The sequence below is a fragment of the Giraffa tippelskirchi genome, chromosome 9 (assembly GCF_054371585.1).
Source record: "Giraffa tippelskirchi isolate mGirTip1 chromosome 9, T2T-mGirTip1v1.2.pri, whole genome shotgun sequence".
In the NCBI taxonomy this organism is placed as follows: Eukaryota; Metazoa; Chordata; class Mammalia; order Artiodactyla; family Giraffidae; genus Giraffa; species Giraffa tippelskirchi.
Window position 1 is genome coordinate 28,315,248 of NC_137283.1, and position 17,622 is coordinate 28,332,869.

A 17,622-nucleotide genomic window follows, 5' to 3' on the forward strand; every position below is an offset into this window, starting at 1 on the left:
ACCAGTCTGTTGTTCCATGTCCAGTTCTAACTGTTGCTTCTTGACTTGCATACAGGTTTCTCAAGAGACAGGTCAGATGGTCTGGTATTCCCATCTCTTTCAGAATTGTCCACAGTTTGTTGTGATCAACACAGTCAAAGGCTTTGGCATAGTCAATAAAGCAGAAATAGATGTTTTTCTGGAACTCTCTTGCTTTTTCAATTATCCAGCGGATATTGGCAATTTGATCTCTGGTTCCTCTGCCTTTTCTAAAACCAGCTTGAACATCTGGAAGTTCACGGTTCACGTATTGCTGAAGCCTGGCTTGGAGAATTTTGAGCATTACTTTGCTAGCGTGTGAGGTGAGTGCAATTGTGTGGTAGTTTGAGGGTTCTTTGGCATTGCCTTTCTTTGGGATTGGAATGAAAACTGACCTTTTCCAGTCCTGTGGCCACTGCTGAGTTTTCCAAATTTGCTGGCATATCGAGTGCAGCACTTTCACAGCATCATCTTTCAGGATTTGAAATAGCTCAACTTGAATTCCATCACCTCCACTAGCTTTGTTCGTAGTGATGCTTTCTAAGGCCCACTTGACTTCACATTCCAGGATGTCTGGCTCTAGGTGAGTGATCACACCATCGTGATTATCTGGGTCGTGAAGATCTTTTTGGTACAGTTCTTCTGTGTATTCTTGCTACCTCTTCTTAATATCTTCTGCTTCTGTTAGGTCCATACCATTTCTGTCCTTTATCGAGCCCATCTTTGCATGAAATGTTCCCTTGGTATCTCTAATTTTCTTGAAGAGATCTCTAGTCTTTCCCCATCTGTTGTTTTCCTCTATTTCTTTGCATTGATCGCTAAGGAAGGCTTTCTTATCTCTCCTTGCTATTCTTTGAAACTCTGCATTCAGATGGAAATATCTTTCCTTTTCTCCTTTGCTTTCGCTTCTCTTCTCTTCCCAGCTATCTGTAAGGCCTCCTCAGACAGCCATTTTGCTTTTTGCATTTTTTGCATTTCTTTTCCACGGGGATGGTCTTGATCCTTGTCTCCTGTACAGTGTCACGAACCTCTGTCCATAGTTCATCAGGCACTCTATCAGATCTAGTCCCTTAAATCTATTTGTGACTTCTACTGTATACTCATAAGGGATTTGATCTAGGTCATACCTGAATGGACTAGTGGTTTTCCCTACTTTCTTCAATTTAAGTCTGAATTTGGCAATAAGGAGTTCATGATCTGAGCCACAGTCTGCTCCCGGTCTTGTTTTTGCTGACTGTATAGAGCTTCTCCATCTTTGGCTGCAAAGAATATAATCAATCCGATTTCGGCGTTGACCATCTGGTGATGTCCACATGTAGAGTCTTCTCTTGTGTTGTTGGAAGATGGTGTTTGCTATGACCAGTGCATTCTCTTGGCAAAACTCTATTAACCTTTGCCCTGCTTCATTCTGTACTCCAAGGCCAAATTTGCCTGTTATGCCAGGTGTTTCCTGACTTCCTACTTTTGCATTCCAGTCCCTTATAATGAAAAGGACATCTTTTTGGGGTGTTAGTTCTAGAAGGTCTTGTAGGTCTTCATAGAACCATTCAACTTCAGCTTCTTCGGCGTTACTGGATGGGGCATAGACTTGGATTACTGTGATATTGAATGGTTTGCCTTGGAAATGAACAGAGATCATTCTGTCATTTTTGAGATTGCATCCAAGTACTGCCTTTCGGACTCTTTTGTTGACCATGATGGCTACTCCATTTCTTCTAAGGGATTCTTGCCCACAGTAGTAGATATAATGGTCATCTGAGTTAAATTCACCCTTTCCAGTCCATCTTAGTTCGCTGATTCCTAGAATGTTGACATTCACCTTTGCCATCTCCTGTTTGACCACCTCCAATTTGCCTTGATTCATGGACCTAACATTCCAGGTCCCTATGCAATATTGCTCTTTACAGCATCAGACTTTGCTTCTATCACCAGTCACATCCACAGCTGGGCATTGTTTTTGCTTTGGCTCCATCCCATCATTCTTTCTGGAGTTATTTCTCCACTGATTTCCAGTAGCATATTGGGCACCTACTGACCTGGGGAGTTCATCTTTCAGTGTCCTATCTTTTTGCCTTTTCATACTGTTCATGGGGTTCTCAAGGCAAGAATACTGAAGTGGTTTGCCATGCCCTTCTCCAGTGGACCACATTCTGTCAGACCTCTCCACCATGACCCATCCGTCTTGGATGGCCCCACATGGCATGGCTTAGTTTCATTGAGATAGACAAGGCTGTGGTCCGTGTGATCAGATTAGCTAGTTTTCTGTAATTTTAGTTTCAGCGTGTCTGCCCTCTGATGCCCTCTCGCAACACCTACAGTCTTACTTGGGTTTCTCTTACCTTGGACGTGGGGTATTTCTTCACGGCTGCTCCAGCAAAGTGCAGCCATTGCTCCTTACCTTGGACAAGGGGTATCTACTCACGACGGCCCCTCCTGACCTTGAATGTGGAGTAACTCCTCTCAGCCCTCCTGTGCCCATGCAGCCACTACTGTTTGGGCCTGGGGTAACTCCTCTTGCCTCCGCCCCCAGCCCCCGGCCCGGCCTAGCTCCTCTCGGCCACGCTCCTGCGCGGACCGTTGCAGCCGCCTCGCTTCTGCGCGGACTGTCGCAGCCGCCTCGTTTCTGAAAGTCTCCAGGGATCTGTAAAGAGACCAGGGGACTATAAATTACACTGAGGAAGAGAGGGAGCACTAAAGTGAAATCGACCCAGTAGATTCAGCTGCCCTTTGGCTGGGTATCCTTGAGAAAATGACCTCACCTCTCTGAGTCTGATTCCTCTCTTATACAGGAGATATTATGGTAATATCCACTGTTATTGGGTTGTTGTGAGAATTCAATGAGATGATGGTTTCAATGAGTCACAGTGCTTCACAGCACTTCTGCCACTTAGTAGGTACTCAATAAAAGATTGCATTATTACGCTATCTGCCCTTCTATTCCACTAAGTCCTCACCTGTGGAGTTAGGAGTGAGGATAAAGGAGGCCTTTGGCCCAGGCCAGTAGGACTTGGAGTCTTGGACTCTATCCCTCTCCTTATTCCCTTCTCTTCTCTCTCTACCTGCCCCACAATGGAGTTGGGTAAATTAGGGAATTTAGGATGGTTCTGGAAGGTCTGGGGTTCTGTCCTAAATCTACTACCAAGTCATTTAGACCTTGGACTTGTCTCTACCCCCTTCTAGGCCTTGGTTTCCTCATCTGACAGTAATAGGCTGGAACCAGTGATCTATAAGGCTCTACAATGCCCTGCTTTCCACCTAGCATCACAGAATCCATTTACATTTCAGGCCTGATCATTTGTTCCTGTGCATTAGGTTTCTTGAAATACATTTAAAGGGAAGTCTGGAAAGGGAGAAGCTTCAGGAGCACATTGGCTTGAGTTTTGAGTCCGGCATCCTCCTACCTATTAACTGAAAGAAGCTTGTAAATAGGAAAATCCCTCCCTCTGTGTGCTGATCCTTGGGTGCCTGGCTTCAGGGTGTCCCTGGTATTGTCATGAAGACCATCAGCATCCCTGGCTCTCCGTGGGCCCCAGATCTGAAATCTGATTGACATAAGTTGTGCTGCAGCTTGGTGTTTCTCTGTTTTCCTTCTGCATGTTGGGTTTCTCAAGAAGCAGCTGCTGTTGCTTCTGCTAAGTCACTTCAGTCGTGTCCAACTCTGTGCGACCCTATAGATGGCAGCCCACCTGGCTCCGCCGTCCCTGGGATTCTCCAGGCAGGAACATTGGAGTGGGTTGCCATTTCCTTCTCCAGTGCATGAAAGTGAAGTTGCTCAGTCGTGTCCAACTCTTTGCGACCCTATGGACTGCAGCCTACCAGGCTCCTCCATCCATGGTATTTTCCAGGCAAGAGTACTGGAGTGGGGTGCCATTGCCTTCTCTGTCAAGAAGCAGACTTTGAGATAAATCTTGGTGAGCAGAAGATGACATCTGTAGAAGTGGAAGGAAATAAACTGGGCAGAGGGAAAAGTAGGGCTACAGTGCAGTCACACAGTTGGGGGGCGGTCCTCAGCTGACTCTCCATGGAGTTCTCTGTGGGGAGCAACCTTTAGAGTCATCTGAGCTGGAATAGGGGTGGAAGGTCAGGACTTCGTACCCCCATGTCAGCCAGTCACTGGACGCAGCCCCCATGGAAGTGGGTGAGGCCTTGTTGAGGAGGTGTTTCTCTTCAGCCCAGACAGCCTCCTTAGGAGAATGATGGCTGTAGACTCTCTGTGGGCAGCTTCCCCAGCTGCCAGAGGCCTATGCACTGGGACGCCAGGAGAGGAATACACCCTAGCTCCTCCTCATTCCGAACCTGTTGCTTAGGAAATGCAAACTTCCTTGATTTTAGCCTTTGCAAGTGCCAACTGCGTGGAGATGATACAGTCTCTTAGTTTTCCACGAATTTGACCTTTTCCTCTTGAAAACAGATCATGCTGGAGAGTCAGAGCTGACCAAGAAGTCAAGTAGAGGTGGAGATACAAGCTAAGAGCTATCAGTTGCTATCAGTTACTGAATGCTAACTATGCTCCAGGTTTATGATGTCTCCAATTTTCCTTTAAAGTCCTTCAGCTTATCTAATGCAATATTATGAGTTTGTTGAATTTATAGCTTAATATTGCTGAGAGCAGCCCAATTGAGGATGCCTGGTCCAGGGGAGGCTGGAGAGGTCCATTCTGGGGGCCTGTTGCCAGTTCTCTAGTTTCCCATGTCTTGAATAATAACCAAAGCTTTGCTAATTAGCTTCCATAATGTCAGAAGTGTATGTGTTGTGTGTGTGTGTGTGTGTGTGTGTGTGTGTGTGTGTAGATACTGACCTTTGACCGGCCTCATAAATATCAGAAATGTTCTCCTTTTGATGAAATTAAAGAGATTCACTATATATGGGTTGGTTTAAATCTTTTAGAGATGGGCCTTTTGTTTCATGAACAGGACTTGTAGACTTTACCCTAAGAAAAATCACTAGGCAAAAATGACTAGATGCTCCCATGAATGAACCCTCTTATGCCGAGAGGTGGTGGCAACAAAAATAGATCATGTGAATTGCTTGGCTGCTCACTTGTTAATGATTTAAAAGTTGATAAACCTTCTTATGTGTGTTCAAGAGCCCCTTTAAAACTTGTAAGCAAACTTGTGCGGGGCAGGACTGACCCTTAACATCTCAGACTTCTTCACTGGCAGCTCCGTATACCCTGTAGAGAATCTAGCAGTGATCCCTCAACCAAATTGTCTCCTGTCCATTTGCATCCAGGCGCTGTGCCAGCCAGTGAACGCACATACTTCATTTAATGCCCACAGCACCACTAGGAGGTAGATACCATTGTTTATATCATATTAGTGAAATAAACCAACCCCAGAGTGACCTATTAATTCACTTTGAGATGCTCACAGCCAACTAAGCTGGAATTTGGACCCAGAACTGGATGTTTCCCAAACCTACATTCTTCACTTGTGGCCCATTGACCTGGGATAGAAGGAGAGGAGATAAAATGGGCCCGGTGCTTCTTGGCTGGTGGTTCCTTGTTCCCACAGGTACCACAGGCTAAAATACAGCCAGGAAAGTAACTATACTTTTACATTTATGTGGTACATCTCTAGAAGATCTCAGCCAGGCCCTGAGTTGTGAATTTCATCCAAATTTCACTTCATTTCACCAATGAGAGCTCATTTCTACTATTCATCAGGCAATTCAACAGGCTAATGTTTTCAATTCAGTAAACAAAAATAAAGCAAAACTCTTTTCTTATTCTCTGGATGTGAAGGCTTACCTCTGGCTGCTGCTTGGTCCTGAGTCTTCCACATGATGCTCAGCCAGGTTCTCAAACCCCTTTAAGCTTTGCTTCATTTGTCAAAATGGAAATCTTTCCTTCTACAGATTTATGTTTGTGATGTGTGTATGTGTTTCAAGAAGAATAAAATAAGACATCAAGGTGATGGAATTCATCACCTAAAATGAGTTGAAGTGCCTCCAGAGGAGGGGTCTGCTGCCCAGACCCAGACAAGAGCATCAGGAAGTGTAGGCAGAGCTGGGCTATAGCTCAGTGGTTCCCAACCTTCTGACACCAGGAACCAGTTTCATGGAAGACAACTTTTCCATGGATGTGGGTGGGAGTGGGTAGGGAATGGTTTCAGGATGATTCAAGCACAGTACATGTATTGTGCACTTTATTTCAATTATTATTACATCAGCCCCACCTCAGATCATGAGGCATTAGATCCTGGAGATTGAGGATCCCTGCTGTAGCCTGATGGAAAGATGAACAACTCTGAAATCTGCCCATTCCTGACGGTAAGGGTTTCAGTCCCACGCATCTCTGTGACACGCACCACTGCTGGATGCACATACCTCTTTGGGGCTTTCTTTGCCCACAGGGGTACATTCAGCCCATGCAAAAGCCAGGATGCATGTGCAGGGGTGGTGGGCCCCCTGGAGAACAGCCCCCACCAAAGCCTTAGTTACCTGTAGAGATAAGTACTCTTATTCACTGTATTGGTTTCCCTACCTTCTGATTCTCTTCCCTATTCCCTACCATGCTCCCCGAGACCACCTCCTGAATGGACTGTTTGCACTCAAATATTTCTTTCAGGGTCTCCTTCCATGGGCACAAGCTCCCTGACTCACATCACTGCTCGGCCACAGAACAGCTATAGGTGCTGGGCATGTCCTTCTGATCATTGGAACTTCAGCATCCTCCACAGGAAGAGTGAGATAATATAAGTAAAGCAAGTCTCACAAGAGAATTGGGAAGGTTCCAGAATTGTTTGAGTAAATGATTAAGAACAGTACCTGGCATACAGCAGGCATTCAGTAAATGATAATTAAACAAGTACTGATTGATACCTCCTAAAATTTCTTTGAGTCTAAATCTAATCTGAGAGCTCTTTGCTCTAAAACCTTAGACTTCCTCTGGCTGAATCTTCCTGGTTATTTCAGGAAATCTAATTCCTTTATTCATTTAATGTATCTTTAGCAAATATTGACTTAACACCTATTATATTGAAGACTTGGTGCTATGGTAGATATAAAGAATAAGATGAGGTCACTATCTCCAAGGAGATAAGACATAATGACACATAGCTATGGTCTAAGGCAAATTGTGATAAGTGTGCTACTCTATAGGCAGACCTCGTTTTATTCTGCTTTGCTTTATTGCAGTTCACAGATACTGCGATTTTTGGTTTTGTTTTACTCATTGAAGGTTTGTGGCAACCATGTATTATAAGATGATGATTAGCTTTTTTTGCAATGAAGCTTTTAAAAATTAAGGTATGAATGTTTTTAGACATTAATTGCGCACTTAATAAGCTACAGTATAGTGTAAACACAGCTTTTATATGCACTGGGAAACCAAAAAATTCATGTGACTTACTCTGTTGCCATATTTGCTTAATCTCAGTTCTCTGTAACCAAACCTGCAATATCACTGAGGTCTGCCTGCATGTGCCAGAAATGTAGGAAGTGAGTTGAACAGAGGGTGAATTGTATAATTGTATCTGGTGTGGAGGAGGAAGCGGTACCGGGGGTGGGTTTTGAACATTGGGTGGAGTTTCAGCAGAGGAGATGGAAGAGAGAGGTGCGATCAAAAGTGTAGGTGGTCTTATTGAGAGACCCAACAGATAAGCAAAGGGGACAGCAGATTCTCCAAAAAATATTTATATAATAATAATAATAAATAATAGATTATTATACCTTACACATAGTACTTACTATAGGCCAGGAGCTACTGGAGATATACAACATAAGTTAACTTACTGAATCCTTACCTTCCAGTTCAGTTCAACTGTTACCTCCATTTTATAGATACGAAAACTGAGGTGCGGAGGGGTTGAACAACCTGCCAAAGCTCACTCAGATACTGTGTGGAAGGCTGATGTAGAAACACAGGCCATTTGCCTTCAGGATACCCACTGGTACTTTTTCTGAACTTAAGGGGAATAGGTAGTCGTGATGTTGACAAGACTCAACAGGAGAAAAGAACCTCCCCCACACCCCACCCAGCCCCATAAAAGTGGTCTCCAACTGGAGCAGTGGTTCTGGTAGTTGCAGGTCACCATGACAACACAATCCTGAGCCCAGCCATGCCTCCAGGCTCAGTTTCACTGGTTTCCAACCCCTGCACAGGGCCCCTTTCCCTGCGGGGCCTGCCGGGGAAGTCTCCCTGGCTTGTGGTGGCTGTGGTTTGGCACTCAGGACCCAGATGTAAGAGGAGCTCCAGCTGAGGCATGGGCCAGCGCCGGTCTCCAGAACACAAGCCCCAGAGCACCTCAAATAGGTGGCAACATCCCCAGTTTGATCCAAATCAAAACAGGGCTGGATTTTCCTGTTTGGGTTTTTTTTTTTCCCTCCAGTGGGGAAAGGAAGGGAATGTGCAGTGGCTGCTAATTGGATAGTTGGACTGACCGATTTCTTATTTTCTTATTCATGCTGAGCAGAGCTGTGGGGAATCTCTGGGGCCAGGAAGGACTCAGCGGGAGTCCCTGGGTCTCTCTGAGACAGAGTTCACAGTTGGGACTAAAGCTGCCAGCTGACATGTTTTATTTGGCCTGGCCGGTGTTTAAAAAATGTTTTAAAATAGATGCTGACATTTTAAAAAGGGGGAGATGATACATAAAATTCTGCATTCCTGGCTTGTGTTGAGACATGGGAAGATCTGGGCCCAGATCCCTGCAGGTCAACAGTTCCAGCGTGGGGGTGGGGATGGGAAGCTGAGCTGAGACTGCTCCTTTATACAGGTCACCAGAGCCCTCACCCCCCACCTTCACTCACCTGGATTACCTTTTTGGTCCTCATCAGCATTTGCAGTTGTGACCCCAGAAGACAGGAAACCCTCCCTTCTAGGACCTCAGCAATCTCAGAATGGGCCCGCCTTCTGATGCCCTGAGTCAGCAAGCAGACCAATGGCCAAGGTGACCAGCGAGGGGCACTTCCAGAGTCAGTTTAATGGCAGATTAAGGTGCCCATTACGAAGCCATTAGAACACAGCATGATGCATCACTGGGTAAAGAGAGGGTCTGAAAGCTGGAGACAGATTCCTGGAGTGCTCCATCCAATTTAATTCTTCTCCTTTTTTTTCAAAACCCTAGGCAGATGAGAGCAGAGGCTGTAAATCACCCTCTATACCATGGCTCATCATAAAGGATATGGAGAGAAATTAGAGAAGGCAGAGAAGGAAAAGCAGTGATGAACAAGGCAGGGGTTGTTACAGAGTGATTGAAGACAGGCAGGTAGTACGTGAGAAGCTGCTGGAAATCCAGCTAGATTTGGGCATCCCAGATGGATGGAAAAACCACCAGCCCAGCCTACTGCTCTGCCTCAGGGCGTGTGATGGGGGGAATGTATGTACAGAGAACTTACTGAGAATGTGCCTTTCGGTGCCAAACATGTGGCATTTGCTTCAGTTGGTATGTCTCTTAATCTTGGCTCTGTCACTTTTTGGCTGTGTGACTGGGGGTAGGTTACTTAAACTCTCTGAGTCACATTTTCCTCATCTGTTAAATGAAGTAATCATTATAAATGCAAAGGATAATGCCAGAGTCATAGCAAGCTTTCACTGGATGATGCTTTCTTTACTATAATGTTGTAAAAGATTTAAATTTAACCATTCCCAAGTGAAAGTAGATTTCACTTAGGTGGCAATTAAAAGGTTATCTCTGAATGTTCTGTTTTGATCATCCCAAAGAAGGGCTGAAAGACTGCACCTTGCAGGGTCCTCTGAGCATCCACACAGGTTTGCCTTGACCCAAGAAGGCAGTGTTCGCATGGGAGAACTCAGTCCAAGAGGAGGGCAGCCTTAATCTCACTGAACTTGTCTGCGGTTCCCCAGACTGGCTGTGATCCATCCGTGTGGGATGACATACTAGTCTCTGCCCTTCTCTTCCCTCCTCCCTGCTACCCCTGGCTCAGTGCCCTTGGCCCCTGATCTTTGCTGTGCCTCACCCACTGTCTTTGTTTGGGCTTCCCCAGGAGCAGAGCCTCATGTCAGGACTTGAGCGCTGTTGGTTTCTCAAAGGTTGTAGGGGACATGGAGATGCCCATTCAGATCCTCCTTCAAAGAAGGACTGATTGCCCTGCTGTCAGCACCTTCAAGGTCTGCTCCAGCTGCAGAGAGAGCACCACCGGGTCGTCCGCGGTCATGCCTGCCCTTCCTGGGGATGCTGGCATCCTCCTGTGCACCCATACTCAGAGCCTGAGTAAGACTAGGGGACCATTCAGCTCCACGGGAGACACCCAGGCCTTGCTCCGAGCTCCTCCCAGGCAGCCCAGGGCTTTGTTGATTTTACATCACATCTTAGCTTCTCCTTCCGTCCAAGCCTGCTTTTGTTGTGTTCCTTTTATAGGTGTTGATTCCCTGGTAAAACCGCATACCCCAAATTCTGTCTCAGAGACTGCTGTCAGAGAATTCCACCAGTAGCAGAGCTCTGGAGTAAGGGGGCCAGAAAAGAGGGAGAGTCAAAGCCAAAGATCCTGCTGGCACCTCTGAGAAGGGTCCCAGATGCCCCTCCTAGGAATGGCCCAATGGGAGCCTTTGGTCCCATTGCAGCTCCCAGAACTGCTTGTGATGGCTCAAACTTCCTTTACTTCTGGGGTTACCTTACACAATGGCTGAATGGGTTCCCCACCTTCAGAGATGCCCAGAGAGGAAAGTAGTTGTGCTGAAGGAGGGATGCTGTCAGCAGGAGTCTGAGCTTATGAGGAGTTTTCACTGTGGTTGAACTCAGCACAGGGCTTCCCATGTGGCACTAGTGGTAAAGAATCCGCCTGCCAGTTCAGGAGATGTAAAAGACTCAGGTTTGATCCATGGGTTGGGAAGATCCCCTGGAGTAGGAAATGCATTCTTGCCTGGAGTAGTATTCTTGCCTGGAAAATTCCATGGACAGAGAAGCCTGGTGGTCTACAGTCCATGGTGTCGCAAAGAGTCAAATACTGCACAGAACTCAGCAGAGAGCCTGGAGGCATGGTGTAGGACACCCCAAAACACCTGTAAACAACAGGTACTCGGGCCAAGCAGAGGCATCAGCAGGAGCTGGGAGGAGAGAAAAGTGGGATTGTTTTTGCTCTGCTTCTTCCTGCCTCCGCACTGGGGCTCAGACAGTGGCTCCAGCTTCAGGCAGCTCCTCCTGGGTACCAGCTCTCCCTGGGATCAGAAACACTGCTTCCTACCCCTTCAGGCTGAGGCTTGTTAGGCCTCGCGGTGTTGCTTGTCTCAGGGTGTCTCCACCTCCCTTAGTAACTCTTTTCACCCTGTCACACCTCTGATAATGGTCTCCTAGCTGAACGGTCTTTGGCTGAATGCTCTGCGGGGATCCTGATTGACACAAAGGGCCAGGCCAACTCTGATGCTGAAAGCCTTACCTTCCCCACTGGCCCCACCTTCTCCAGCTCTCCCATCCCTCCTCCCTCCCAGCCGCTCTCGGTCCCCTACAGCTTGCTTTTGAATGTATTTCTTATATACAAATTCGTGTCCTCCTCCTTCACAGCTTTGCCTTTTGATTTGGAGGAAGAAAAAAAAAAAAAACTGTTCTATGAATCTATTAAATGTTTTCCTTTCACAAACACCAGTTTTATACATCAGAAGCCTTGCCTTTCATGACTGTTGAATTCTCAGAAATGGGCTTCAAGTGCCTGTTTTAGGAGTTAAAATTGGAACATCAGTTCTTTTCTCCTCTCTGCATTCTTGCCACACAGTCCTAATCCTTTCCAGGATGATGGATCCCTCTGACTGGGCAGAAGGAAGATCATTGAAAGGAAATGTGAAGAAGAAGGGAATAATACTCCATTTCAAGAGATTTTTCTCCCAACAGTTACTTTCAACAGGTGAGAGGGAGTGAGGTTGGCAGCAGACTTTTCAGGGAACACACAACTACTTCACTTCTCCACTCCCACCTCCTAACACACACATTCTCCAGAAATTCTGGAAAGCCCAATGAGTGTATTCATTCAACATATTAAGTGAGCACCCACTGCATGCCAAGTAGCTGGATGCTGAGAACAAAAACGTGTGATTCCCACCTTGAGCCACGGAGTTTATAATCTAAGCTGACATTAGAGATTAACTGGTGAGTCACAAAATGTGACATTGCAATTTTTCCTTGGCATCTGCCATTCCTTCTGGCTGGAATGCTTTCCCCTCAACTGTCTACATGCTTGCTCCCTACTTCCTCCAGGTTTTCTGTTTTTGCAATCATCACTATTCTTGGAGGACTTCAGTGGCCATCCATACCTCTTTTCTTTCTTTTATTTTGTTTCCTTTTTTATAATCCATCTATCCCAGAATGTAAGCTTTATGAGGATAAGGATTGTCTTTTTTTTTTTGTCTTTTTTGTTCTCTGCAGTATTATCAGAGCTGAAGCAGTACATAGTACATAATAGGTACTCAAATTATGTTTATTGAATGAATGAACCAAACCAAGTACTCATAAGGGGGCTGAGAAAGATTAGACATATGGGGCTGAGAAAGATTAGACATATGGGGCTAAGAAAGACTAGACGCTTCCCTGGAGAAGTGAGAGTTGGACTGATCTAAGAAAGATCCAAAGGCATTAACTAGGTATAAAGGGGAAGCAAATAATTCCATGTAGGAAACACTGGCATGCGCAAAGGCCCCATGGTGCATGAGAGCATGCTGGGTTTAATGAGCTAGAAGTTGTTCAGTGAGATTCAAACACAGGAGATGAGACAAAGATGTGATGAAGTAATAACAACAGCTGAACAGTCACAGAGTTCTGAGACACTTACTAAGCTTCACACAACTCTGGGAGGAAGGTACTGTCCTTCTTCCCATTTTATAGGTGAGAAAATCAAGGCCCAGGTACTTGTGGGAACTTGCTCAAATCACAGACCTAATAAACATCAGAATTAGAATTAAACTTCAGTATTCTGACTGCAGAGCCCATGACCTAAACTTTTGTGGTCTTCAGTCTCTTGTAGGATAGGTCAGCACCTGTGGGGATGTGGAGTGACATAGCCCCACTGGGGACCTGGGAGAACAGACAGATAAAGGCTGAGCATCTCCTGGGGTGATTCCCACAGGTCTCCCCACTCTGCGCTTCCCACCCCACTTGGCTCTCTACAGCCGCACCAGCTTGGATTGGATTGACTGTGAAAAACATTTCCAACATTTGTAGTCTGGATGGGCAAAATCAGTCTAAACTCTCTGAGGTTTGGCCGTGTACCAAGAAGATCCCTTCAGAGATTATTCTGAAGCTAGCATTCTGTTCTCTGGGATGATGGTTATTTTAAAAAACGTTAAGTAGGTCATTGGCAGTGCAATGTGGTGCCTTCAACCTTGGCTGTCCACTAAAATCACCCCCAGGAGGTTTTTAAATGTCTCTGTGTCCAGGCCACACGTTGACCAATTGTGTCAGAATCTCTAGAGGTCAGACCCAGGCATAGTAAGTTTTAAAGCTCCCCCAGGGGAGCCCAAGAAGCCATCAAATTTGAGAATCACAGCCCCTCGTTACTCAAAGAGTAGACCAGGGACCAACAGCATCAGCCTCCCAGGAGGCTGTTAGAAATGCAGAATCTCAGGCCCTACCCCAAACCTGCTGATTTAGAATCTGCATTTTAATAAGGTTGATTTCTGTCTGCATTAAGATTTGAAAATCACAGCTCTAGAATCACACTAACACTGTGGCCACTAACCACAAGTGGTTATTTAGACTTAAATGAAGTAAAAATTCAGCTCCTCAGACACAACAGCCATATTACAAGTGCTCATTTGCAGCTAGTGACCACCATATTGAACAGCACAGATAAAAATCATTGAATCATTGCAGAAAGTTCTGTTGGACTGTACTACGCAAGAATATTCTGGAAAGAGGTGGTAATGAGTCACAATCTTTTTCCTTTGGATGCTATAGGCATACCAATAAACAAACAATGCTTGCCCCTTGAAAGAAACAAAACTAGGATACATTCAACTTGGCCCAAGAGGGCACTCGAGTATCCTCCACTTTTCAAAAGCTCGTTTTATACTACTTTTTACAAAACACCTCCATTAGTACTTGTTTTTGGTAGCTGAACGAAATCCAAAGAGGATTTTTGCTTTAACCAGAAAAGATCAAAAGTCAAAATAGAGTTCAGTGTTGGTTTTGAAGTGAGTTGTCATAGAGGCAGCATGAGGGACACCACCCAGCTCTTTCAGGAGCCACACTCAGCATCTCAGCATCAGGCCACCATAGCTTTGAGCATCTGTGCTTTATCTTAACTTATCCTGTGCATCCCTTATCAAGATGTGTCCTGAGGTAATTGCTTCTTTACTTTATGGCCAGTTTGGCTTATGAAAGCTTCATTCTACTTTCAGATAGTGGGGGAAACCTGTAAATCTAGGTGATTTAGTTTCTGTTCATTTTAAATAAAGCAAGAACACAACTTCATCTTCCCAAGCCTTGGATGAGAGCAGTTTGTGGGGGTGGGGAACATAGGAGTAAGGGAGAGAGAAGAAATGTGAGAAGCAAGTTGGATTTCAAGTGTAGAGCAGAATGCAGGGCAGTAAGCCCTGGTCCCCACACTCCCCTGTCGGTCGCCATCAAGGCATCAGGAACATACTCGGAAACTAGATGTGACTGATTGTGCCAATATGAAAAGCAGGCATTCGGTCAGCTAACAGATAGCCAAGTTACAATGTGACATGGCTGGGGGCTTAGCTTGTTTTTCTTTGAGGAGTTTTTGTTGCAGAAGGAAATTCAGTCCCTTAGCAAAATCCTTCCTTTCAAGGGGAAAGGCCAGTGATGTTTCTCCTCGGAAGACTGGTGGTTGAAAGCATGATGTATAGTGCAGCTAGTGCTGAGCAGTACCATAACAACGGAGCATCCAGCAGTGGAGAGAGGTGAGAATTTTCCTGGGAGAAAGTTGCTCACTAGATGTCAGGTACCGTTCTAAGCATATTATATGTATTAGGTTATTTAATCTGTGTAACAGCCACGTAAGATGGATAGGTATTATGTACATCCCCATTTTACCCAAAGGGAAACTGAACACAAGATCTTAGAGTTAGTAGGTGGCACAGCCAGGATTTGAACTCTGAGAGCCTGTGCTTTTTGGCACCATAAGGGTAACCTGAGGGTCAATGAGGGGTGGGGTGTGGGTGGTATTTGTGATGAGGTCTCACCTGATCACAAATACCACCCACACCCCACCCCTCATTGACCATAGTACCTCTTTACATGTGTTATCTCATTGTATGTTCTTAATAGCTCTTTTAGGTGGGTACTCTTATTCTTGCCATTTAATAGATGAGGAAACTGAAACCCCAAAAAAGCAAATAATAATTTGTTCAGAGTGTTTCAGTTAAATAAGTGGTTAAGTCAAAATCCAAATCCAAGAGCCTGAGCTCTGCACTAACATGGGTCACATTTTTTGAGCAAAGACCTTATGTCTCTCAAAGGTCCCCTATGAAAATGAACCTCAGTTGTACAGGACAGGTATGACTTTTTATTCAGTCCCTAAACAGTGTGGGAGACTTGCCAGTTTTATTGAAAACTCCCTGAGGTACTAGCTTTCACTCTGGGTGGCGATTATCTAGTGACCGGAGCTGCCCAATTAAGTACATACATGCACACTGATCTCCTTAACTTAGATTTCTCCAAATTTCTGTCTTCTGGCCGTCTTTGGACAATTCCTGCTCTGTCTATCTGATCTCACTCACTCCTGGGTGTTAATATCCCCATATTTGGATGAATCCCAAACCCACATCTTCAGCCCAGGCTTGTGTTCAAGTGTCCATCGCTTTAGTTCCACCTGCTGCCAGGACCTCAGCACCTGGATTCTCCCTAGTATAGCAAAGGCTGGGGTATTCACCCAGATCCCACTGGGTCGTTTTTCACCCCCATTTCTCAGCTGCTGCCTGCACTGTTGCAGCTGAAGGCTCTCACCTGCAACCTTCCCCAGAGACTTGCCCTTGGGCAGCAAGGGCTGCCTCACTGAGTTGTCTGCCCTCCCATAAGCACCACCTTCACCTGACCTCAGGCATAGAAATGGTAAAGAGATTTGAGCGGTTATGGGCAGGGCATTGGTGGTATCTATTCCATGAATCTCATGCACATTCCTTAGATTAGCAATCACTACCTCCCTTTGTGTATGCTAAGTTGCTTTAGTTGTGTCCAACTCTTTACGACTCTATGAACTGTAACCTGCTAGGCTCCTCTGTCCATGGGATTCTCCAGGCAAAAATACTGGTGTGGGTTGCCATACCCTTTGCCAGGGGATCTTCCTGACCCAGGGATCGGACCCATGTCTCTTATGTCTCCTGCATTGGCAGTGGGTTCTTTACCACTAGTGTGACCTGGGAAGCCCACACTACCTCCCTGTGCTGTTCTTAGTCACTCAGTCTTGTCCGAATCTCTGTGACCCCATGAACTGTAGTCTATCAAGCTCCTTTGTCCATGGGGATTCTCAGGCAAGAATACTGGAGTGGCTTGCCATTCTCTTGTCCAGGGGATCTTCCCAACCCAGGGATCGAACCCAGGTCTCCCGCATTGCAGGTGGATTCTTTACTGACTGAGCCACCAGGGAAGCCACCTGGCTACAAATCTTTGCTCCTGGTCAAGCACAGAGCAAGTCCACATTCCTCAATATGGAGGAATATTGCTCTGCTTTCTGGACTTCTTACTTTTGCTCACTGTGGTTCATGTGCCTGGAATGCTACTCGTCCTTTTATGGCCGATGACATTGCCTCTTAGCCCATGAGGTAGTCCCAAATGATGCTTGCCCTTGCCACGTAGGTGATTGTTAGATATGAATGGATCCCTAGTCATCATGGTGGGAAATGAATCTGATTCATCTTAGCTGTCTCTAAGCGTTCTGGGTTGAATGTTGCCCCCACTAAAAGTCGTTGAAGTCCTAATCCTCAGTACTGTGACTTTGACCTTATTTGGAAATGGGGTCTTCTCAGATGTAGCAAGTTAAGACGAGGTTTTTAGGGCAGACCCTAATTCAGTGTAACTGGTGTCCTTGTAAGAAGAGGAGTAGAGACACAGAGACAGACTTGCACAGAAGGAAGGTGACATGAAGACACAGGGAGAATGCTGCCTGACAACAGAGGCAGAGACTGAAATGATGTGCATGCAACCCAAGTCAGGTTAAGGATCCCTGGCAATGCCAGAATCTAGGAGAAAAGCATGGGGCAGATCCTCTCCTAGCATGGTCCTGCCAACACCTTGATTTCAGATGTCTAACCTCTAGAGCTATGAGAGCATACATTTATGTTAGTTTAAGATACCCAGTTTGTGATGCTTTGTCATGGCAACCCTGGGAAACTACTGCGTTGAGTATGTGAGACAATGCAGTACACAGAGTCGGACACTGACAAAGCCCTGTTAAATTCAAATGGTGGTAGTTGATTTCTCTCACTGGTTCTTTTTCGAACTCTTTAACATTGATGGCAACATACCTTGGCAAAGCTTCTAAACCTCTGGTTTGTCATTCCATACTTATAAAGCCACCCTTTCCTACCAAATACTTTACCAGTAAATTCCATATTTGTGAATGTTTTTGTGAGGGAGAAGAAGGCTTACACTCTAATATATTAGTTATGTATTGCTGCATAACAAGTCACTCCAAAGTACAGTGTCTTCAAACAATAACAATCACTTCTTATTTGTGACGTTTCTGTGGAGTGACTTG

The 17,622-nt window shown here is 45.5% G+C and overlaps 1 long non-coding RNA gene across 1 annotated transcript in view; it reads left to right on the forward strand.

The window, feature by feature from the left end:
* The window catches only part of LOC145520889 (uncharacterized), a 508,290-nt gene that overhangs the window by 225,908 nt on the left and 264,760 nt on the right, over window positions 1-17,622 (forward strand). The gene's annotated exons all lie outside the window — the stretch shown is intronic.